Source organism: Colias philodice, chromosome 32 (assembly GCF_061535455.1).
Source record: "Colias philodice isolate Cphi_HAF_F1 chromosome 32, ilColPhil1 Martin Lab GWU primary, whole genome shotgun sequence".
NCBI lineage: Eukaryota > Metazoa > Arthropoda > Insecta > Lepidoptera > Pieridae > Colias > Colias philodice.
This window is the reverse complement of record NC_143117.1, coordinates 1,515,091-1,540,224: the sequence shown is the minus strand read 5'-3', so window position 1 is coordinate 1,540,224 and position 25,134 is coordinate 1,515,091. Positions and strand designations below refer to the sequence as shown.

The 25,134-nt window shown below is 39.3% G+C and overlaps 1 long non-coding RNA gene across 1 annotated transcript; it reads right to left on the bottom strand.

Moving 5' to 3' along the window:
* Positions 1 to 3,456: 3,456 nt before the first annotated feature.
* Positions 3,457 to 4,509, bottom strand: LOC149474929 (uncharacterized). The gene is made up of 2 exons (XR_016318171.1): positions 4,304 to 4,509; positions 3,457 to 3,740 (listed from the first exon to the last, which is right to left on the bottom strand). It is a non-coding gene; the product is annotated as an uncharacterized LOC149474929 (long non-coding RNA).
* Positions 4,510 to 25,134: the final 20,625 nt, after the last annotated feature.

Sequence of the window (25,134 nt, the reverse complement as noted above, 5' to 3'; positions counted from 1 at the left end):
CGCGAAATGCTATCATATCAATTGTTTCATTAGAGCGTTTTCAAAAAAAAGTGTACCATGACTGAATTTATGGATAAATTTTAAATGTTGCATTTTTAATGAAATTTTGATTTAGAAATTTTAAATATACATCATAGTAAGTGAAATTGTATTTAATTGCTTGCAGATTAATTTGTTTTACGAGAAATCATCAAAATAAATTGGGACTGTGAAAAAAAGTGTCAGTTTTGCGACAGTCATTAATGCTCATGTAACTATTAACTACGAAGGAAGACGCAAAATATTTTGATTGTGTTACGAAGATTATAACATACATTATTTAAAAAATAGAAAATTGAAGTCGACAAATTAATAAAATTCCTATTAAACTAGCTTTAAGTTCTGTTTTGCCACAGCTGATGCCAAAGTAGCCGTTACTTTTACGATACTTAATACATTTTGATTAAAATCGGCAAAGTGATTATTTTATTTCGGAACAGCAAAACCATTTTAAATATTGAAATCAAATTATTTGTGTCCCTTATAATAAAAAAATGTAAAAACTAAAATTTTTCTTGTCGCAAAACGGGGGACTGTCGCAAAACCGATAGACCATTTTTTATAAGGCTAGGTTTATATTGAATCCAATTAACATGGTTAAAATAAAACCGAGAATACGTTTACAAAAATTTTATTTTAGTCTCATAAAAAAATACACCAACACACAGTTTGACACAGTATCAATTTTAGGGTAAAACTCAAAGTTACACTACCTACACCTTTTAACTTTCCATACATGTATCACATATTATATATTCAGGGTATACCTGCTGACCAACGCATTCATTGCAATACCATTTTTTGCAAATTATACATGTCCTTTTTGGTCCCGAGATTAGTGAAAACTAAAAATATGAAAAAATTATAAAAATTATGAAGAATATTACAATGACAATCTAGACTTGGCTTTATGCTGCAGTTTTGCGACTTTTCTTGTCAGCCTATAGGTCACGAAGCAAAATGTTGCAAAACTGACGTGACGTTTTCTTTTCAGTTTTTAGTCAAAATTATATTCATATAAATTTATAAATATAAATTTATAAAGAATAGAAAAAATTCGATCACAAGGCGGGACTCGAACCCGCATCCTTCGCGCCATTCCGGGGCGGATGCCTCACCAACTCAGCCACTCGTGACCCGCCCGAGTGATCGAATTTATTCTATTCTTTCAGTTTTATGTGTCTGAAGGGACACATCGCGCGCCATCTATTGAGATGATTAACAACCATTTCAACCAATATGAAGCACTTTTCAGTGAATACAATATTGTAACGATGGAACACGACCTTTTTTGTTGAATTTATATTTTTGGTTTTATGGCATTCAAATGCTTTATAAATATAAATTTATAAAGAATAGAAAAAATTCGATCACGAGGCGGGACTCGAACCCGCATCCTTCGCGCCATTCCGGGGCGGATGCCTCACCAACTCAGCCACTCGTGACCCGCCCGAGTGATCGAATTTATTCTATTCTTTCAGTTTTATGTGTCTGAAGGGACACATCGCGCGCCATCTATTGAGATGATTAACAACCATTTCAACCAATATGAAGCACTTTTCAGTGAATACAATATTGTAACGATGGAACACGACCTTTTTTGTTGAATTTATATTTTTGGTTTTATGGCATTCAAATGCTTTATAAATATAAATTTATAAAGAATAGAAAAAATTCGATCACGAGGCGGGACTCGAACCCGCATCCTTCGCGCCATTCCGGGGCGGATGCCTCACCAACTCAGCCACTCGTGACCCGCCCGAGTGATCGAATTTATTCTATTCTTTCAGTTTTATGTGTCTGAAGGGACACATCGCGCGCCATCTATTGAGATGATTAACAACCATTTCAACCAATATGAAGCACTTTTCAGTGAATACAATATTGTAACGATGGAACACGACCTTTTTTGTTGAATTTATATTTTTGGTTTTATGGCATTCAAATGCTTTATAAATATAAATTTATAAAGAATAGAAAAAATTCGATCACGAGGCGGGACTCGAACCCGCATCCTTCGCGCCATTCCGGCATAAAGCATTTGAATGCCATAAAACCAAAAATATAAATTCAAAATTATATTCTGACGAAAAAATGTGCCTACACTGATTATCAAATGTAAATAACGGTTAATGAATATATTGCTCATCTTTTGAAAGTATTTAAACGATGTTTACTTACCTGTATCAAGTAATAATATGTCTCAAACCAGACAGTAGAAATTGCAACGGCCGTTGCACTCACAAAACACGTCTGTTTTACTCGAACTGTATTTGAAAATAAGCTTTTTTAAATTGGCGGACGGTGAAAGTAAACGATAATTTTGCCATTTATAAAATTCAAATAGTAATCTAAAATTTGTAAGTGGCATTATTAGCCGTGATAAACCCGACATGTCCGGTCGGTACCACTTTTTAAGATATTTTTGGAAATCAAATTGCTTTTAAACGATTATAAGGCCTTAATTATGAACTACATGCGACGATTCGCAAATAAATGTACTTTTAGACGACACTAAAACTTATGGTACCTTGGTATAAAACTTTTTAGAATCGCTTCTTTAACATCGAAGAACTTGGATGGGGACACGCCAAAAACTGACACTTTAGTTTTAAAAATGATTATTTAAAAAATAGTACGCAATGTTTCCGTGAATTAATTGTTTGCATTTATCAAATTATGATGTATTTAATACATTTCAAGCATTAAAATAATTAGCCATCATATAAATTTTACTTGTTATTCGACTTGAAACACAGGGGACAGGCCGAAAGTGAGGGGTACACTTTTTTTTGAAAACGCTCATATATGGGCATTTTCACAAAAATGTACCCCCTCCTTGAAAAATATATTTTTTTTGATAGTATTATATTTTAAACTTTTTTTGGTCTCTTTAAAACGGAAATTCAATATACTTCAAGAAAACATATAATATGATGGGTTTAAAATGAGAAAACTGTAAAAATAATAGGACACAATGGAAAGTCTCGCAATTTTATATCAGTTGTGTGACTATATTCAGTAGCTGGAAAAACAGTGCAAAATATAAGAATTTTTAGATATTGTTTATTTATTAACTTAAAATCGTTATTTTGTATATTTTAAACACTCACTATTCCCAACTTTTGGATCTAAGCTAATTAAAAAAAACATTAATATATTCAGTATTGTGACTCTGGTACTTCAACTGTCATTATTATCTTTACATTTAAAATGTTAGATACTTTTTTAGAGAAAAGGCAACAAATATTACACTTATGTATTATTCTCCATTAAAGAGACTGATTTGAAGGGCATTAAATGTAAAATCTACTGAAATATTTAAAAAATTCAGCTCCGTAATATAGGGACAGTCACACAACCGAATACCTAAAAAGGGAAAGGGTGCGTTTACATGGCGAAAAAAAAGTACGCAGGCACACATAATAAATATAATTATAAACTTAACTTAACTTCAAACTAAATTATCACAATCAGTTCGGGCTTAAGCCATCACATTATTATTATTTATCTAAAGGGTAAATTACTATCAAGATTCAAGAATAAGAAGTCTCTTTTATGTTTTATATTGGCACTAATCAAATTAATCAGTCGATAATCAGTCTTCGTGATTCGTTTATTATTAACCTTAAATAATCTCAATCACCATATTTGATAAAAAAAATCTTGTTTCAGTGGACGCTGCAAACACGAAGGTTAATCTGTAAATAAAAAAAAAACCAATGAAAAATATCGTGAAAAAAATTAATTTTTGTTCCATTATTATCTTTCGTTGTTATACAAGGCACATTGTCTAGATTCTTAGTTCTGCTGGCTTATTTTGTTTCTTTTTCTGCATAATGCTTCTTTTTTTTTCCTCAAAAAAAAATTTTACTTCCTCATGCAAAATGATCAATCAGCTGTTGCGATTTGTATGGAGAAATAATTTTTATTTTTGAAATCTACTTTTTGCCGTAGTTTCCTACTCAGTCAAAAATGTCTTAGAAAAATATTTTTATAGCTCAAGAAAATCGCCATGTAAACATTGCTTTATGTGTTCAGGCATGTTGTGACTTTTCGTTCAGCGTATATGTGACCGCTCAAATAGTCACACAGCGGAAGTCACATTTGATAATCCTCTAGTAATAAAAACGGTTTAAAATATAACCACAACACTTATATTCATCAAAACTTTTGATCAACTTACATATAAAACATTTAAAACAAAATTAACTAAATACTACAAGATAAATAGATAGAAATAAGCCAAAATATGGTCACATACCTGAATGAAGAATTTGGTCCCTGCGGCTTGCAAACACGCGTGCACTCCTTCTAAGCAGTTTTTTGACCCTGACGGCTTCTAACCTGATAAGTTGCATAGCAGTAGCTATGGTGTTGACAGTAATGCAAAATTAATTGAACCACAGTAATTTTCTTTTTAGAAAATCGGTGACACAACTGAATGTTCCGGGAAGGACAATTTTTTTGATTTTCTTTTTGATTTTTTTATCTTTTATTTTGTTATATAAGGTTATTATATTTTAACTATTATCACAGTAACTGATTATCCTGGACCAAATAAAACCTTAAAAGATGGTACCTTTCTTACAAAAAAGTTAAGAAATAATGTAATAAACGCGTAAGAGTAAGCAGGGGACAGCGTAAAATTACCCATTTTTCGATTGTTATTTATAATTAACTTAACTTTATTTTAGATTTTGTCATAGTTTTTGTTAAAAAAACAAAATATTGTATACGTATAATCACTTTGATAACATATATAAATAATTCTGGCAACTACTTCATTATATAGAATTTAATGAATTCGAGGGACAGTTGAAAATCAGGGGGGTATACATTTTTGTGAAAATGCCCATATATATATCAGATTAATTATATTTTATTACTGTGACATCTAGCGATGACAGGTAATAACTAATTGCACAAGAATTACTGCCAGATTCTAATAGATGGCGTTGTTTTGTATTTCATAATTACTGAATTTACGGAATAAAATTTTAACATTACATTATGGATGGCAAAAATCAGTGCAATATGAAATAAAAAATGCACTTTTCATTTTTTATGTTAATTATAATGTTGCTTTAGCGAAAAAGCTTTAGTTATTTAAATAATTAAAACTAGTGGCGCCATCTACATTAGTTTCCTGTATCATTTATTTTATATCTGTGACATCTAGTGGAGACTAGAAGAATCGAAATTTATAATGATTACAGACTCCTTCTAATAGATGGCGCTGTATACAATTTCAATATTATACAATTCATGAAATATAATGCTAACACTATAATTCACAAAAAAATGTATAGTTAAATTTTATTGATGGCTATTTACATATTGATTTAAGCTGCAAACTTATAATATCACAATAATATACAAACTACTAGCGCCATCTACATCAATATCAGATTAATTATATTTTATTACTGTGACATCTAGCGATGACTAGTAATAACTAATTGCACAAGAATTACACAACTTATATAATAATACAGAACAGAGTATAAATTAAACATAATTAATTCCCAAGGTGAAACAAACAGTCAAAAAGCAACGGGAAATAAAATTAGATGAGCGGTTTGAAAAACGTTTAACTGATAGGTAGAAAAAAAACCGAACGAAATTATTGAGCATTTACGGTAACGGTGCAGGACATGTCCAGTTAACAGATACCAAGGGGACACGATTAAAACTAATTTTAAAAAAAGACGGGTTGCACTCCGGGAGTGCCGGCAGAAGTGAAAACTTGATTATTAACGTTGAGCATGTTTGATATCCATCCGTCTTACGCTTTTTCGATCAGGTCACGTGTCCTGACGCGAGTTTAAGATTTTATACCCAACGCCGCTAAAGAAGTTTTCACTTCAATAATATAATTGTATTAAAATGTATTATGAGATTATTACACTTGAAAACTACAACGAAATTACAATAATTTAAATGTTTGCAGTAAGTAATAAATAGCGAAATTGCTGAGAAATTGTTAAATAAAGATCACATTTCGAAAAGGGGACAGTACTGCAATCCGTAAGATGTCAGTTTTTAGGATTAAATTTTGGAACTTTGGTTTAATTTTCTCTTAAGTAAAATTAAAACAAGAAATCTTAAGTCATCCTAAACTATTTAAAATTAATTCAACACTTCTAAATCATAAAATCCTGAGTTTTTTGCAATTTTTATGTGTGGGACATCCCGTGAATTGGATTACCGAACATAAACGCACCTCATCGCATCGAACGAATGTCAAACATAAACACTTCACATTAATATATTGAACATAGTCAAGGGGATTTATCCTAAATATATGTTTTTGAGGATACAGGATGCTGGTTCAAATTGTCGATATTACACCTTTTCTCGGATTTCATTCCACTCGATACCTATCTACTTATTCACCCATTTTCATCACGGTCTTTATGATGTTGAGTTGTTACATGATCATAGATATTATATTGGATGAACTTAAACATTATAATACAAAACTTACTTAAATTAATAAAAAACGTTAACTAAAGACTTAAAAGAGGCCGGTTATTGTTACCCCTTGAATGTCCTTAAACAAATTTTTTTTCACGATGCATACTGACTAGGAAAGAGGCAATGTAACTTGGTTGAGCGTAGCAAATTATACTTATTATTTAGTTTATGTAAGCGTACGAAGTAAACGAAGCTCGTCCCACCTTGATGGAGAATAAAGGACGGAAAGCTTATAAATTCATTAAAAATCCAACCATTGAGACAAATAAGCGTCCTTGGAACGTGGTTTTTGCGGCATAAACGGCTGTATCTTTTGATTGCGTTGGCTTAGAAGTTTGATTTTTTCACAGCTTCAAGGGACAGTAGACCTGAGTAATTGATATAAATTTCAGCTTCATACCTCCACGCGTTCCTGAGAAAAAGGGTCTTGACAGACGGACGGACGGACGGACAACAAAGTGATCCTATAAGGGTTCCGTTTTTTCCTTTTGAGGTACGGAACCCTAAAAACCGCATCAAAATCCGTTGCGTAGTTTTAAAGATTTAAACATACAAAGGGACATATGGACAGAGAAAGCGACTTTGTTTTATACTATGTTATATTTTAATTTATCCTGCACGAATTTTTCCTACTACTTTATTTTTATATTGCCCTCATATTGATTGAACAAAATATATGATAGATATGATGAAATAAGTCAGAGCGTTAACATTATATTTTAATTAGTTCGTTAATCTCTCACTTTTGACATTGAAATTATTAATTTTATAATTATTTAAAGCCGTCCAAATTCATTTATTCTTCAACAATATGGATACATCACGTTCAATTTTCCTTCACAACCTTTATTTAATTAACTCTCTCTAATTAATGAAAGCAGTAGGTGCCTAGTTAAATTTCTCAACACATCGCGCGTTAAGTGAAAAGTAACTAGGCGCGTGATTCCATTTAACCAAATATATAACAAACTCAAGGAAAGTTTGTTACGTTATGTAATTTCCTTTTTGTAAAGCATTATACAAACGATGTCCGGTTCCGGCTGTCGTACAGTGAGGACGTTGTTCAGTGCTTCCCAAAAGAAATAATTTGTCAAAATTAAACTTTAATGATTTTCGACTAAATTTTTTGAATTTCTGAAAGTTCATGATGCTAAATTTTGCATGTGTATTTATGAGCAAAAATGACATCTTTTTACAGGTATGCCAAAACGAAAATAATAATATTTTTCACTCCACCCTACTGTACAATAATAATTAGTATTCGTATAATTTTTAAATACAAAGTAACAAGTACCAAGTAATTAGTATTTAGCTTCTCAATTTGAAAATAAGAAATTGAAGACACCGACAGGTGCGCGCAGATGTGACATTTTGGGTACGTTATAATAATATTTTATATAATTATTTCACATATGAATTATCGAAAAATAGTAATAACTAATAATTTGGAAAATCCAAAAGTGCACGCCTCATAATTTTTTTTTAATAAATATTTATTAATTATTATTTTTGTTTATTTAATAACAATTAAACCACATCGAATCAGACCCTGAAAAATGAAAGGGTTCTATTCCTGAGCATACTCAAGCGTAAGAGAAAAAAAAAGACTCGATTAGTAAAGTATTTCGGTCGCTATCGTGTTAACAAGAAAAAGGATCCGCACATACAGACACACGGACGTCCAAGACAGAACTTTTTTAAACTGTTTTTTAACTAGTTTAAATAACAAAAATGACATCAAAAATATCATGAACGTTAAAAATAGTGTTTTTTCTTAATATGTGTGTGTATGTATTATCTTACAAGTGCAATGTATGATACATAAAGACATTTTAAGTTTGAAAAATCAGATGTTTTGCGCGAAGTGACAGTAGTACCCACCTCAACGCTTCGCTTATGAGGCGTGCAATAACGTTGTTCTCGTAATGTATCTTACGAAAAAAATACAAATTTCGTCGAAAATATGCAATAGAGGTGAGGTTTTATTATAAATTCGAGATAATTTAACGATAATAATGAAAATTGATAAAACAAGCAATACAAATTGTTACAAATATCATAACATATTTTTGACGTGACAACGTCTTATAATTCGATAGCCGGCTGCACGCACGAAAAAACATGACTCATGCGGCGTTACCTCGCTCTGAGGCGTTCCATGTAAGGCTTGAAGTGCAAGCGAGAGCGCGGAACGAGCGACAAAGAAGCACAATCGGCCGTTGTCACGTTCAACTATCGTCAGTAAACCGACTTTACAGACAACCAATTTTTTTGGTATAAATTTCATCAATCATCAATATCATCATCATCATCATCAATACATAATATTTAAAAAAAAAATCGAAGTGTCTAGTCGTCCGCTAAACGGATGAATAAAATAATTATTAGTCGTCCGATTACCGGATGAATAAAATAATTTAATCGTCCGATTACCGGATGAATAAAATAATTTAATCGTCCGATTATTCGGATTACTAGATAACCTTTTAACACTAAAGCTAGTTAGTTGGGTTGGACTAAAGCAAAGGGGCGCAGGACTTAGAAAATTTTTGATGGAGTTGGTGTCATTATAACACCTATTTATTATTGTTTTATCGTAAAGATTACGCTAATATAAGCATGTTTTATAGGGACAACTTTTCTCTAAAATCAAAAATGGCCGAGATATTCGCCCTCAATTCGTCAGGTTAGGTTTAGGTTAGGTTAGCCTTTAGGTTAGGTTAGGTTAGGTGTCTTAAAAAAAAACTACACAGAAATAGGAGCCCCGCGAAGCGGGGCTCCGTGGACGCGCAAAAAAAAATCAAGTTTAGGTTAGGTTAGCCGTTAGGTTAGGTTAGGTTAGGTTTCTTAAAAAAAAAACTACACAGAAATAGGAGCCCCGCGAAGCGGGGCTCCGTCGACGCGCAAAAAAAAATCAAGTTCAGGTTAGGTTAGCCGTTAGGTTAGGTTAGGTTAGGTTTCTTAAAAAAAAAACTACAATTTCTGGCCACGAAATTTATAATCATAATATAATATATTAGCTGTTTCGTTTCTCTTTTCTCAGAAAATTCGAAAAAAAATTCGGCTATTCAACAACAAAAATAGTAAGGTTAGGTTAGGTATAAAACATAGGCAAGATATATTCGTATAATTTTTAAATACAAAGTAACAAGTACCAAGTAATTAGTATTTAGCTTCTCAATTTGAAAATAAGAAATTGAAGACACCGACAGCGCGCGTGGTTCTTGTATGACTTTCTGCAAACGGTGCGCGCAGATGTGACATTTTGGGTACGTTATAATAATATTTTATATAAATCGATAGCCGGCATATCACCATCTCTTGCCAACCAGTTGCCAGCATGCGAGCTTAGCCAAGTCTTTCAAAATTCTCATTCTTATCCTAAATTATCTACATAAAGAAATACACAATTTTGTATCGTAAATGACAAGTTAATACCTAACCACAGAGGCACACAATGCTTATGTACTATAGATACAGCTAGATATTGAATATGATATTATAATATATTGTTAGACGTAACTTTTGATTTAATATTTTTGTGGATGAATAGTTGTCAATATAGCTGTCACTGTCACCTGTCAGAACATGCTTAGCTGTCGAATACTATAAATTGCCACTTTCCTTTGACTCGTGGCGCAATCGTACGGATCGTGCCTAGGGGCTCGGACGTTGTTTATACGACGTTTGACCCAACTACCTTCACTTTGCTAATAGTCGTTGACTTGCTGCGATTTGTTAATCAATTAGGTAGCTGTGTAGAATCGCAGTACATTCTAATTACATTTCAAACTAATATTTAACCCGGTCTCGTCATCCTGATTCCCAAGCAAGGCAAGAACATAATGCTGCCTGAGAGCTATCGCCCCATCACTCTTCTGTCCTCTATCTCGAAAGTCTTTGAGAAACTACTGTTGCTGCACATTACGCCCCACCTTCAGCCACGCGACGAACAGTTCGGTTTCCGCGCCGAACACTCCACCACTTTACAAGTGACGAGAGTACTGCACCACCTCGCTACCGCCTATAACAAGCGAGAACAATCAGTTGCAGTATTCCTTGATATGGAGAAGGCGTTCGATCGCGTCTGGCACACCGGACTCATCTACAAGCTGTCCACGTCCACTACTCCACGTCGAGTAGTTAAGACTGTGGCCACCTTCCTGCAAGACAGGCGTTTTCAAGTGGCGGTTGAAGATGCTTTGTCCTCAGAGCGCCCCATCCGAGCCGGTGTGCCCCAGGGAAGCTGCCTGTCGCCCGTCTGCTATAGCAGATACACGGACGACATTCCAGTCGCCGGCGGAGCCATTTTAGCGTTGTATGCCGACGACGCTGCGTTCATTACCACCTCGCTGAACGCCAAGCACGCATCGGTAAAGATGCAGCGAGCACTGGATGCACTTCCCTCATGGCTGGAGGACTGGAGACTCAAGGTCAACGTGGGTAAAACTCAGGCGATTTCCATCGGGCGGGCGCGCCTTTTGCCGCCCCCGGTGTCTCTCATGGGCGAGAACGTCGAATGGTCACCGACGGCCAAGTACCTCGGTGTGACCATTGACAAGACACTCTCGATGCGGCCCCATGTGAAAAACGTGGTCGCCCAGACGCGCGCTGTGCGGAATATACTCCGCCCCATGCTGGCGTCTCACCTGCCTCTCCGTACGAAGCTGTGCATATACAAGGCGTACATTCGCACGCGACTTACCTACGCGGCCCCTGCGTGGTTCGCGCTGACCAACGAGACGGACCGCAAGTCTCTGCGAGCGCAGCAGTCGCTAGCGCTCCGCACCATCTCCGGAGCACCACGCTTCGTACGGAATCAGGTCATCTCCAGGGACCTGCGCATGGAGAGCCTGGACGACTTCGTTCGCCGCCTGAGTTCCTCAATGTTCGCGCGCGCCGACGGAGCGCGATCCCAGCATTTGCACGGCATCGCGCCATACCATCGACGACCGCCGGACAAAAGAGGCCTACCACGTGACCTAATCTCCTAGGACACGACCGCTTCCTCGCCGCTGGCTGACGGGCGCTTACCGGCACTCTGCTGGCGAGCTCGACCTCGCTGAGCGGCGGGTGAAACACACACGGACATTCCCCCCTGCAGCAGGTCGCAGATCGCTCGCGATACCCCGCGGACTCGATCGCACTGCAGCAGGATACCTCCCGGACATGACACCTTGGACCATCCGGTCCCACCCAGTGCCCCGCCTGTAGTAGCAGGCGGCGTTGCTATCACTGAAAGGGGCCATCGCCCCGAACAGTTACCCCGAAGCCTGTGAAGGCTTGCGTGGAAGACCCGAGTAAAAAAAACCCGGTCTCGCGTGTAATTTCTATTATCAGAATTGGGATAGAATTCAAGCCCACTATTTTTAAATGTGTTTATGTTTACGTAGTTTTGTAACTGGCATTTGTATTTTTTTTTCGTGCGTTGTGTAAAGTAAAAGTTTGTTACGTGGATTATTGTAACGGGAATGTAGTCCATCGAAGAAATTGTGTGTGCTATCTGGGCTGCGGTCCAGTATTTGTAATAAAAACCTCTCAGTTCACAGGTAAATTAGATTCAGGGATGCGAGGGCCCTACGAAGTAGTGAACATCCTGCCTAGTGGTCGATACGAGTTGAAACTCGTTGTGGTGACTACGGAAAGAAGACTCAAGCCGCGGCACAGCATAATATGGTGCCCTGGCGTGGCGAGTGGTGTCCCGAAGCATGTGCCGAATTTTTTTGACGATGAGTGTTATTGGCTCGTAGTGATTCAAATCGCTAGTCGAACCCTGGCGTTGAGGTATTGTCTAGTCGCTGACGTATCGTAGTGATGTATTTCACTAGTCGTACGAGCGTAGATATACCGTCAAGTCGCCGTCTGTATGTCCGTAGTGAGTTGTCTCGCTAGTCGGATTTGAGCGTTGAGGTATTGTCTAGTCGCTGACGTATCGTAGTGATGTATTTCACTAGTCGTACGAGCGTAGATACACCGTCAAGTCGCCGTCTGTATGTCCGTAGTGAGTTGACTCGCTAGTCGGATTTGAGCATTGAGGTATTGTCTAGTCGCTGTTTTACTAACGAGTGCGTAGAAAAGTATGGTCAGTGTGGCCGAGGCAGTGTGTTTTTGAAATCCCGAGATGAACTACCGTTGTATTGTAATACGAAAAAAGGCGTACGAGGACGTACGTTTGTCAGTATGGCCGTGTTAGACGTAACTTTTGATTTAATATTTTTGTGGATGAATAGTTGTCAATATAGCTGTCACTGTCACCTGTCAGAACATGCTTAGCTGTCGAATACTATAAATTGCCACTTTCCTTTGACTCGTGGCGCTACTACTGCTGCCGGCGCCACAAACGCCGCGCCTCCCACCAAACAGTCCAACCGCTACCCCCCGCTTGTAGTGGAGACGCTGCCCGACTGGCCCACCCACTTTAGGGAGTTAAAAAAGGTCCTCGGGCACACCCCGAACGGACGCCCATTTGGCAAGGGTGTCCGTTTTATACCAAAGACAGACCAGGAGTTTCGACTCATCCAGCGCTATCTCACGCAGCTGGAGAGCAACACCGGAATCTCTTGGTTCTGCTACTCGCTGCCCGCTGAGAGAAGCGTGAAAGTTGCGATCCGTGGCCTGCCGGCCAACACAGAACCAGCACTGGTAGAGACAGAGCTACGCGAGCTCGGGTTCATCCCGGAACACGTGCGCGCAATCCCCGCTCGTCCAGGTAGGCCGGGCTGCTTGATGTTCGCGCAACTGCAGCGGACTCCGGACCTCATCCCGGGCATTTACGAGGTGAGCGAACTGCTCTGTATGCCCGGGATTACAATAGAAGCATGGCGCGGCAGAAAGGGGCCAGCGCAATGCCATCGCTGCCAGCAATTTAGGCACTCCTCCCAAAACTGTCACCGGCCAATAGCCTGTGTGCGGTGCGGTGGGAACCACCCGGCGAAGGAGTGCCAACGTCCGCGCGAGGAACCTCCAACGTGCGCCAACTGTGGCGGCGCGCACACGGCAAACAATGCGACCTGTCCGATCTTCCGGAAGGAGACGCGCAACCGCCGAGCGGGCACCGTCGCGCGCACTGCTACAAGTGCGCACGCGCCCACAACTGAAACCGATGCACCTGGCTCGCTCATGGCTGCAGCTAACCAGCCAGGGCCGACGGGTAAACGCCGCCGCAAACGTGGCAAACGCACCAAAACGCGGCCACTAACTGCACAGCCTACCGCGCCACCTACTGCAGTGCCAGTCACTGCACCGCCTAGTATGCCACCTGCAGCATCTACCTCCAGGCCGCGCTCTGCGTCGCCGACTGCGCCGCAACCTACTCAGCGTAGTAAGACGTCCAAGCCCACCGTGGTCGCCGCTCCCGTACGGGGGACGAAGGCGAAGCGAGTGATGCCGCTGGACCCCCGACTGACCAAAGTAATCAGCACCCTTAATCAGGTGCTGATTTCTATCCAAGAGCAGCGTGACCCAATACCGCTGATCTTGGGCTGTATCGCGGAGCTCTGCACCTCTTATGGCTGAGCTTCGCATCGTCTTTTGGAACGCCGACGGGCTCTCAGCGCAAAAAGCCCGTCTCTTAAAAACCTTGCTCTCCCAGCGTCAAGTGGACATCGGCTTGGTAAACGAGACACACCTCAGACCAGTAGACAAGTTGAAGGTTTCCGGATACTATGTCTACCGGGAGGACCACACCTCGCCGATTGGGACTGCTTACAGGGGATTAGCAGTCCTGGTCCGTCGGAATCTCATCCACCAACTGCTGCCAGTACCACAGCTGCAATCGTCGTACGCCCTCGGCGTGGAAATCTGTATTGACCGCCAGCCCACCCGCGTGTTTGCTTTTTATAAGCCGCCGCAGAATCGACTCGCAGTGGCTGATGTCCGAACCCTGCTGGACTCGCCGCTGCCCACGATCCTCGCTGGCGACTTCAACGCTAAACACACGGCGTGGAACTCTAACATCGTGACCCCGGACGGCAGACGCCTCCTGGACGATGCAGACCGCCACGGCTACGAGGTGCTAGGACCAGAGGTCCCAACGCACTACCCGTACTGTACAGCCCACACTCCGGACGTCATCGATATAGCAGTTGCTCGAGGCCTCGTCGCCGCACCGTCGCTTGACGTTCTGGATGACCATCTCATCTCCGACCACCAAGCCGTCCTCTTGACGTTGACATTGACCCCGATGACAACATCACTACCTTCTCCGAAACATCGCCAGGACTGGCGACACTTCGCTGAATACATGGCTGAACACTCGCCGTCCTTCAAAGTGGAGAGCCCTGCAGACGTCGACCGACTCGCCACGGACCTCAGCGCAGTCATGTCTAATGCGCTTCGAGAGTCCAGACTCGACGCTGCATCTACTCGGAAGAAACCTCAGCTTCCTGCCTACATACAAGCGATGTTAGAGGAGAAGAGGAAGCTGCGTAGATTGTGGCAAAACCTGAGATGTCCGATCATGAAGACGCGGCTGAACGCTCTGGCAGCCAAGATTTCAGACGCACTGGAAACGGTAGCAGTCGAATCTTGGCACACCGCCATCGAGCGAGCCGGCGATGACTGGTCCGGCATGCACCGCCTTTGCCGCCAGCTCTCCAGGAAGCCCCCTCCGATTAGACCCCTCATGGCCGGTGACGGAACCCCACGTTACCGCGCCGAGGATCGAGCGGAGATATTTGCAGACCACCTGGAGACGCAGTTCATGCCTAACCCGACTACGAATGTGCAGCACGTAGAAACCATCGAGCGACATGTGAAGGATTACTTCGAACCGCCGATTCCGCCGACAGAAGACCCCGTCGTGTTCTCTCCTGGACGTGTTCAAAGGATGATTCGACGAACCAAACTACGCAAAGCCCCCGGCCCCGATCGGGTCACCAATGAAGCGCTGCGTCACCTTCCTCCGCGAGCAATCGCGACGCTGACGCGGCTCTTCAACGGAATCCTCCGTACCGGGCACTTTCCATCTCCGTGGAAGCTCGGCCGAGTCATCCTGATTCCCAAGCCAGGCAAGAATATAATGCTACCTGAGAGCTACCGTCCCATCACCCTTCTGTCGTCAACCTCGAAAGTCTTCGAGAAGCTACTGCTGCTGCACATTTCGCCCCACCTTCAGCCACGCGATGAACAGTTCGGTTTCCGCGCCGAACACTCCACCACTCTACAAGTGGCGAGAGTACTGCACCACCTCGCTGCCGCCTACAACAAACGAGAACAATCGGTTGCAGTATTCCTCGATATGGAGAAAGCGTTCGACCGCGTGTGGCACACCGGACTCATCTACAAGCTGTCCACGTCTACTACTCCGCGTCGAGTAGTTAAGACTGTGGCCACCTTCCTGCAAGACAGACGTTTTCAAGTGGCGGTTGAAAATGCTCTGTCCACAGAGCGCCCCATCCGAGCCGGTGTGCCCCAGGGAAGCTGCCTGTCGCCCGTCTGCTATAGCAGATACACGGACGACATTCCAGTCGCCGGCGGAGCCATCTTAGCGTTGTATGCCGACGACGCTGCGTTTATTACCACCTCGCTGAACGCCAAGCATGCATCGGTAAAGATGCAGCGAGCACTGGATGCACTTCCCTCATGGCTGGAGGACTGGAGACTCAAGGTCAACGTGGGGAAAACTCAGGCGATTTCCATCGGGCGGGCGCGCCTTCTGCCGCCCCCGGTGTCTCTCATGGGCGAGAACGTCGAATGGTCACCGACGGCCAAGTACCTTGGTGTGACCATTGACAAGACACTCTCGATGCGGCCCCATGTGAAGAACGTGGTTGCCCAGACGCGCGCCGTGCGGAACATACTCCGCCCCATGCTGGCGTCTCACCTGCCTCTCCGTACGAAGCTGTGCATTTACAAGGCCTACGTTCGCACGCGACTCACCTATGCGGCCCCTGCGTGGTTCGCGCTGACCAACGAGACGGACCGCAAGTCGCTGCGAGCGCAGCAGTCGCTAGCGCTCCGTACCATCTCCGGAGCACCACGCTTCGTACGGAATCAGGTCATCTCCAGGGACCTGCGCATGGAGAGCCTGGACGACTTCGTTCGTCGCCTGAGCTCCTCTATGTTCGCGCGCGCCGATGGAGCACGATCCCAGCATTTGCAGGGCATCGCGCCATACCATCGGAGACCGCCGGACATAAGAGGCCTACCACGTGACCTAGTCTCCTAGGTCACGACCGCTTCCTCGCCGCTGGCTGATGGGCGCCCCCCGGCACCTTGCCGGCGGGCTCGACCTCGCTAAGCGGCGGGTGGCTTCACCCACGGACATTCCTCCCTGCAGCAGCTAGCAGATCGCCCGCGATACCACGCGGGCTCGATCGCACTGCAGCAGAACACTTCCCGGACATGACACCTCGGACCATTAGATCCCACCCAGTGCCCCGCCTGTAGTTGCAGGCGGCGTTGCCACCACTGAAAGGGGCCGTCGCCCCGAACAGTTACCCCGAGGCCTGTGAAGGCCTGCGTGGAAGACCCCGAGATGATGATGACTCGTGGCGCAATCGTACGGATCGTGCCTAGGGGCTCGGACGTTGTTTATACGACGTTTGACCCAACTACCTTCACTTTGCTAATAGTCGTTGACTTGCTGCGATTTGTTAATCAATTAGGTAGCTGTGTAGAATCGCAGTACATTCTAATTACATTTCAAACTAATATTTAACCCGGTCTCGCGTGTAATTTCTATTAATATATTTATGTACAGACAACAAAAACATACACGTGACAAAATTTTCGAATCAATTAACGTCAACTATTTTATTTTATAGTGCAATAAATTTATTACTACTGATAAATAATAATATTTAATAGACAAACAATGTATGTGTGTTTTACACACATACATTGTTTGTCTTTGCCTTTTTCAATCAACCTCCAAAAATATAGGTTCACAATTTGTAGATATGTTTTAATCATCCTGATTTAAAGGTTTATCGAAAATACAATAAAATCTAGAATCTGATATATGATGACTTACAAGTGTAATGAATTAACATTAACTCTTAAAACTAGACACTTATATTTTCTAAAGCGATAAACTCAAACTATGCTACAAAATTTATAATTTCTCAATCAAAACCTTGAAAACAGGATGATTGTGATGTGAAAAAGGCTTTTCTTAGTGTAATAAAATTTTGACAAGTATACATTTTTGTACCTTAATACTTGATACCAATGATTTCCTAGGCTAATACTATAGGCGGCCATCCGACCTCGCATACTGTGACCAGAGTCGGTACTTATATACTATTTATTTACAATTTTTCCAAATATTTATGTTCCGCTTTTACATGTTACAACAATTCGCTTTCCTCACGGCTGAATGCTGACATAACTTCTGAGACAAATTTCAAAATCCAACAACATTGGACAGCAAATTGTTTTTCATGATAAAAACGGAACATGTGTGAACTGAAATTACTAAAAAAATGCCATTTTTACATTTGATTATTAAATACTTGAAAAATATTCTAAGAGATGTGCCAAGCTAGAGTATTAGCTGCTCATAAAAATTACAATGTCAAGTGATTAGTATGTCAAAAGATAACATAAAAGACCTAATTATACATAACCTAGGTTCTGCCAGTATTTGTATTCATAATTAAGTTAATTTTCTACACACAACTAATAGAAACCTTAAGGCCAAACATACTAAATTCAATTTAAAGTGAATGCAAAATTGGTTCCAACACGCTTTCGATTTTTTTTTTAACTATTTAGCCTCAACAATTGAGAAATATTTCGGTCACAATAATTATTGTATAAGATACTTATATCTAAGAAGCGACTAGAACTAAAAATACGACAAAACCAATCCTGAATTGTCATAAAACTAAAATGTATTCTTCCAAGTATAATACAGTAACTTATTGCTTAGAAAATCATAAAATTTCACGTTGAGTCTATATATTTTATTTCGTTATTGTTGTTTTTTTTAATCTGTGTACATCAAATGAAACCTACGTCATCTAGTGAGTAAGAGAGTGAAGAATGTAATTACTTTTGTGACTGTATGAATTGTATTGATTGATGTATCGGTTCATTCGTTCTTGCTCATTGTCATTAAAGATACTTGCCTCTTGTTCGCAATCTGATATACACGTAACACGTTGTTTTATTTTATTAATAGGTTATGGGCCCAGAACCATATAATTAGTTATCAAAAGTTGTAAAGTTATAGTTTTTTAGTTAGCATCAGTGATTAGAGAGTGATTGCGTCATATATCACGGTAAAAAAAAATTTTTCATCCCTGTTGCACGTGGCGCGGCGTTGTGGTGTGATCAACAGATATGGCTTCAAGTACAAATTCCTTTATTGCAAATGTGCCGAAACTAAAAGGCCGAGAAAATTATAGCGAGTGGGCGTTTGCCGCTGAAAACCTATTAGTACTTGAAGGAAAATCAAAATTTGTCAAGCTTGAGGGAACCGGCGACGCCATTACGGAAGACGCTATGACGAAAGCCAAGTTGATTCTAACCATAGATCCTTCGTTATATGTACACATTAAAGATGCTAAGACTACTAAACAACTATGGCAGAAATTACAGCAGATGTTTGATGACGCGGGCTTTTCGAGAAGAATCATGTTATTGAGAAATTTAATTTCAATACGTCTCGAAACATCGGATTCAATGACAAGTTATATTACTCAAATAATAGAAACCGGGCAGAAATTATCTAGAACGGGTTTTGTGGTGAATGATGAATGGATTGGTTGTTTAATGTTGGCAGGATTGCCTGAAAAATATTTTCCAATGCTCATGGCCATTGAACATTCAGGGATCGCCATTACGGCGGATGTTGTAAAATCCAAGTTATTAGATTTGTCCGGGAATGATGATTCGGCGGAAACTACAGCGTTGTACACTAGAGGGCGTCGACATATCGATCAAAGATCAAAATCATTCAGTAAGATTGGAAACACGTTCAACAAAGATGGCGATACGTCAAATTGTTATCGTTGTAAACAGATTGGGCACTATAAAAATCAGTGTACACAAGTGAAAGGTGCGATGACAAACAACTTAAATTGTTTTTCTGCATTATTTTTACGGGAAAACTTCAAGAAAGATGATTGGTACTTAGATTCAGGCGCAAGTGTGCATATAACCTCGAACGTGAACAATATTCGGAATCCATCAGAAAACACGAGTATAAAGGAAATTACAGCGGCTAACAATGGAGTGATGGCTGTATTATGCTCGGGTGATGTTGATATTGTTACGATTACGTCGAAAAGCAGATATAATATCACAGTGAAAGACGTGTTATGTGTGCCAAGTATTGCAACGAATTTATTATCTGTTAGTAAATTAATTGAAAATGGAAACAGAGTGGACTTCAAAAAAAATCATTGCTATATCTACAACAGTAAAAATCAGATGATAGGAGAGGCAAGGCTAGTCGATGGTGTCTATAAACTTATTGTAGAAAATAAACACAGCTGTTGGCTCTCAACGACTGTCAGTGGAAAAGGTGAGTTGTGGCATCGAAGGATGGGCCACTTAAACAGTAAAGACCTCACCAAAATGAAAGATGGTGCAGTTGTGGGCATTGACTTTAATGACAAAGCTGTTGTTGATAAAAGTTCGTGCGTTGTGTGTTGCCAAGGGAAGCAGTCACGATTACCGTTTAACCATGTTGGTACCAGAAGTAGTGAAGTACTTAACATCATTCATGCAGATGTGTGTGGACCTATGGAGGTGAATTCAATTGGAGGCTGCAGGTATTTTTTAATCTTTGTTGATGATTACACATGCATGACTTTTGTCTATTTCTTGAAAGCTAAGAACGAAGCACTTAAATATTTTAAAGATTTTAAAGCTTTAGTTGAAAATCAACAGAATAAGCGGATTAAAATATTTAGAACTGATAACGGTCTGGAATTTTGTAATACATTGTTTGATAGTTACTTGGCAGAAGCTGGTATACTTCATCAGAAAACTAATATCTATACTCCAGAACAGAATGCTATCAGTGAACGTATGAACAGAACTCTAGTAGAAAGGGCTCGTTGCATGTTGTTTGATGCCAAACTAGACAAAAAGTTCTGGGCTGAAGCGGTAAACACAGCCGTGTACCTTAGAAATAGGTCACCAGCTTCGGGCTTACAAGACTTGACACCAATTGAACTTTGGACTAATAAGAAACCTAATCTTAGTCACATTCGTATTTTCGGGAGCCAGGCCATGGTGCACATTCCAAAGGAAAAGCGATTAAAGTGGGATATTAAATCTAAACCACATATACTGGTTGGTTATTCTGAAAATGTGAAAGGGTATAGGATTTATGACCCAGTTAAGAAATGTGTGACAGTAAGCAGGGATGTCATAATTCAAGAAAACTTAAAAAGTAACATGAATGAAACCATATCAGTTTCAGTGGGGGAAATCTCAGAAATAAAGGAAGAAAAGAAAGACATGGATGGATTCAAATGAAAAAACATAATCATATTATAATTTAATATGAAATTATCATGAAATGATATTTTTAAGTTTTATGCTGGGAATAATATTATTATTTAATAGGTATTTAGGTACCTTAAGTTGCTATTTATACTCTAATCTAGATTAGGCACCATATTTTAATTATTGAGTTTCATCTAGCAAAAGTTGAAAGGAACAGATATTATTATGTATTCTAAATCATTCTTATTATAGGTATTTTTACAAACATTTCCCTACGAATCCCTAAACTCGCATTGTACGTTTATTCGTATTATTATTGAAGTTTTTAAGTAATTTTAAATAAATTTTTGTTAGTCGCTTGTTTCATCTTTCGGTGTCAAGTTGCTATCGTTTGCGTTTTCTGTGTTTCATCTGTGAGTTTCTGAGTCGGTAATGTCGTATTATACGAACGCGGAGTATTACAATATGATTATGTGTGTGGGTGCAGAGGATGGTAATCAGCTCGCTGCAGCTCGAGATTTATATCGGCAGCGATACAGAGACGGAAGAGAAGCACATCACCAGCGGAATTTACCGTCCTATAATTGTTTTCGAGCGTATTTTTGTTCGCTTCAGTGGTACCTAATTGGTAAAACTATGTTATGACAATTCAAAAGTGCTTCTAGAAGAATAAATGTTTGAGTTTAAGTACCGGTGCTTTATTATGTTGTGAAGTGAAGTGTGTGATAGGTACCTACTGCATGTTGTTTGCTGAAATTTCTACAAGTTGGTATGTACCTTATTTCAATATCATTGTACAAAAATAATTGATACGCATGTATCTAAATAAAAAAATTAAGTAAAGATTAAAATATGATTAAGTATTAAAAGGGAGCAGGTCAGAAGGGGATGGTACTAAGTAATTTTTCGTTTCTTTTTGGTATAAAATATAAATAAACGATAGTGTACTTGTGTATTTGTCTCGTATACTCTAAAAAATATTATCCAAACAGTAGGTATTTATTTTCGAGGTTCGAGGTTAAGCATAGCGTTCGAGGTCAATGACCGCTTATGTATAAGGCTCGCGAGTATGATCCGCGTAGTTAGGGTTACGAACACGAAGTTTATTGAAAAGTTTTGAGATAATTTTTCCTGCACGACCGGAATTTTATAAATATTTTTTACAGCATCAGAAGGTTAAACACTATATGCTCCATTAGGCATACGATAGCACATCCGTGACACCCTGTATATAATATATAGTTCCGACAATATTGTAACTTTTGTCGATCTGTTGAAAAAAAATGTAGTTTTTTAAAAATAAGAGTATTTTTAACTAAAACAACAACACCGCCGTATCCGTCAGTTCTATCATCCCTCAAACAAATGTCAAGGTAACCAGGGAATAGGGATACGAAATTACGAAAATTTAAATATGGTTTTAACTGTGGTTTTAACCAAGTCTCGTTTAGTGAGATTACTATTGGATTATATTTAGGTATTAATGATATGGAACAACTCTGATTTTTTAGGAAGAATGCTCCTGCAATTCCAGTGTATTATGTTCGAAGCCATTGTTATGAATTGTGTTACTAATCATTTTATTAAGTAATGCAACGTTGGACGGTCTTAATGTTTTACTCTGTTTTAATAAATTTATTAATGCAACTATAATTTCCATTAATTCACAATTTTGTGTATCACTAGACTGAGATTTGTAGGTATGCACAACCATTGTCAGGTGTAGGCATTTGGCACTCTTTAATAATCTCTCACGCATCCTACTATAACATACTGATTTAGTTACGAGCAAATAATGTACGTAGGACGCGTGAAGCTTTAAGCAAAGCCTCATGACTCATGAGCAGCTCTATCATAGCCTTGACTACTTTTAGGAGGAGAGCGTTGTTTTTTAAAAACAGTCTTTTTATAAGAGGTATTTAAATTATTAGCATTCTGTAATGGATGTTTTGGTGAGACTTGCAATGTTGAAGTGGTGAGCACTTCAGCATAAGGTTTTTTTGATTGTGGGTGTAATTTCAGTGCCTCTCCATATGACAAGTTCTTTTGAGCCATAGTATGTTTAATTTGTTTTTGGCGATTATATTCAGGACAGTTTTTATTATTTGCAAAATGGAAACCAGAGCACATTATACACGATGCACCATCCTCTTCAACAGAGCAAGTTTCACCACTATGATCCTGCCCACATTTGTAGCAACGGGGCTTGGATCTACAAATCGATTTTGTGTGACCATACCTACAGCAATTATAACATTGAATGGTTGGAAATATGTATAGCTCCACAGGTAAGGAATTAAAGCATATGAATATTCTAGATGGTAGTGTTTGCCCATCAAAAGTTAATATAACTGACTGTGAAGGCTTCCATGTAACTGCACCATCAACAGTAACTTTATAATTGATTCTGCGCACTTTAATTATAGAGCCACATCCATTAGGAACAACTATATTATCTTTAATTTCTTCAGGAGACCATTCTGATGGAATGCCTCTTACTAGCCCTATGTGCGTATTAACTATAGAGCTATTATTTATTACCTTACCTAATACCTATAGGTATGTTATAGCTAATTACTGCTGGGCGCTGGCTGCGATTTCGTCCATGTATCTACTGAAAGGTTTCATGACATAATATGAGCACAGGAGAATTTAAATGATCGGTTCTAAGTTTGGATAAAACTTTATCTGCACGAGATGTAACTCTATTATTGCTAAAAACTTCTGCATTAAAAATTTCGCAGTTAATTGGTCTATCTAATGAAAAAATTACGTCATGCGGAGATGGGTTGTACACGGTTGTCCTCGAATTCTATCTTGAACGTTATTGACTTTAAATTTATCTGATTCCAGGATACAATTTTCAGGAACGGTTATGAGGAAGCTGCCATTAACAGTCATGAAAACAAGAAAATCCTCCGCACATACAGACACACGGACGTCCAAGACAGAACTTTTTTAAACTGTTTTTTAACTAGTTTAAATAACAAAAATGACATCAAAAATATCATGAATGTTAAAAATAGTGTTTTTTCTTAATATGTGTGTGTATGTATTATCTTACAAGTGCAATGTATGATACATAAAGACATTTTAAGTTTGAAAAATCAGATGTTTTGCGCGAAGTGACAGTAGTACCCACCTCAACGCTTCGCTTATGAGGCGTGCAAAATATGCTATATAACTAATGGCTGGTTCACACTTTGATTAGTGCGAGTGCAGGTGATGAGTGCGAGTGCAGGTGTGTAGTGCGAGTAGTGTCCAATTGACTGCGAGTGCAGGTGATTAGTGCGAGTGCAGGTGTGTAGTGCGAGTAGTGTCCAATTGACTGCGAGTGCAGATGATTAGTGCGAGTGCAGGCACGCTGCGAGTGAGGGGGAAGGGAGGGCGCGCGGGACGTGGCTACTCGCAGTCCACTCGCAAAAAAATAGAACACGCTTCTATTCACTTTACTACACAGCCTACTAAACACTCGCACTAAACAGTCGCTGTCCACACGTAGTACTACTCATCACCTGCACTCGCACTAATCAAAGTGTGAACCAGCCATAAATGATACGACATAACAACATTTGATAAAAAACAAATAAATAAATAATAATAAAAATATCAAATTAAATCTTTGTAGACTACTTTTTTAACTAAATCTAACATTTAAAGCTTAGAAGCTATTATTCGGCAAAGGATTATTCTTAAATTTTATGCTATAACAAGTTTTTCAATTATTTTCTGTATAATCATAAACACATTATCTTAACGTAGTATTATTGTTATGGGATTTATAAATATTTTATTTTAAAAATAATACACGTAATCAACGTAATACGTTCTAAAGACAGTTTATTTTTAATAAAAGATACACATAATTTACTTATAAAATACACTTAAAAGAGGATTTATAAAAAAATGTACTTTGAGTATAAAGATTTAAATTGAATACCTAACATGAATGTTTTCTTTAAATTAAATAACATTATACTTGGTCTGAATTATTAGTATTTTAAATATAAGCAGTTTTTAGACTAAATCTAACATTTGAATGAGCTTTAAAGCTTTTATTACATAGAAAATTATGTTAATCTTTCAACCTGCATTATAGTAAATCAGAATCAATTTCTTAAATAAATATAAGTAGTTATTAAACTTAATTTCGTACTTGGAGATGCTTTAAAACTTCTACTACGAAAAGAATTTTTATTTATTGTTAAA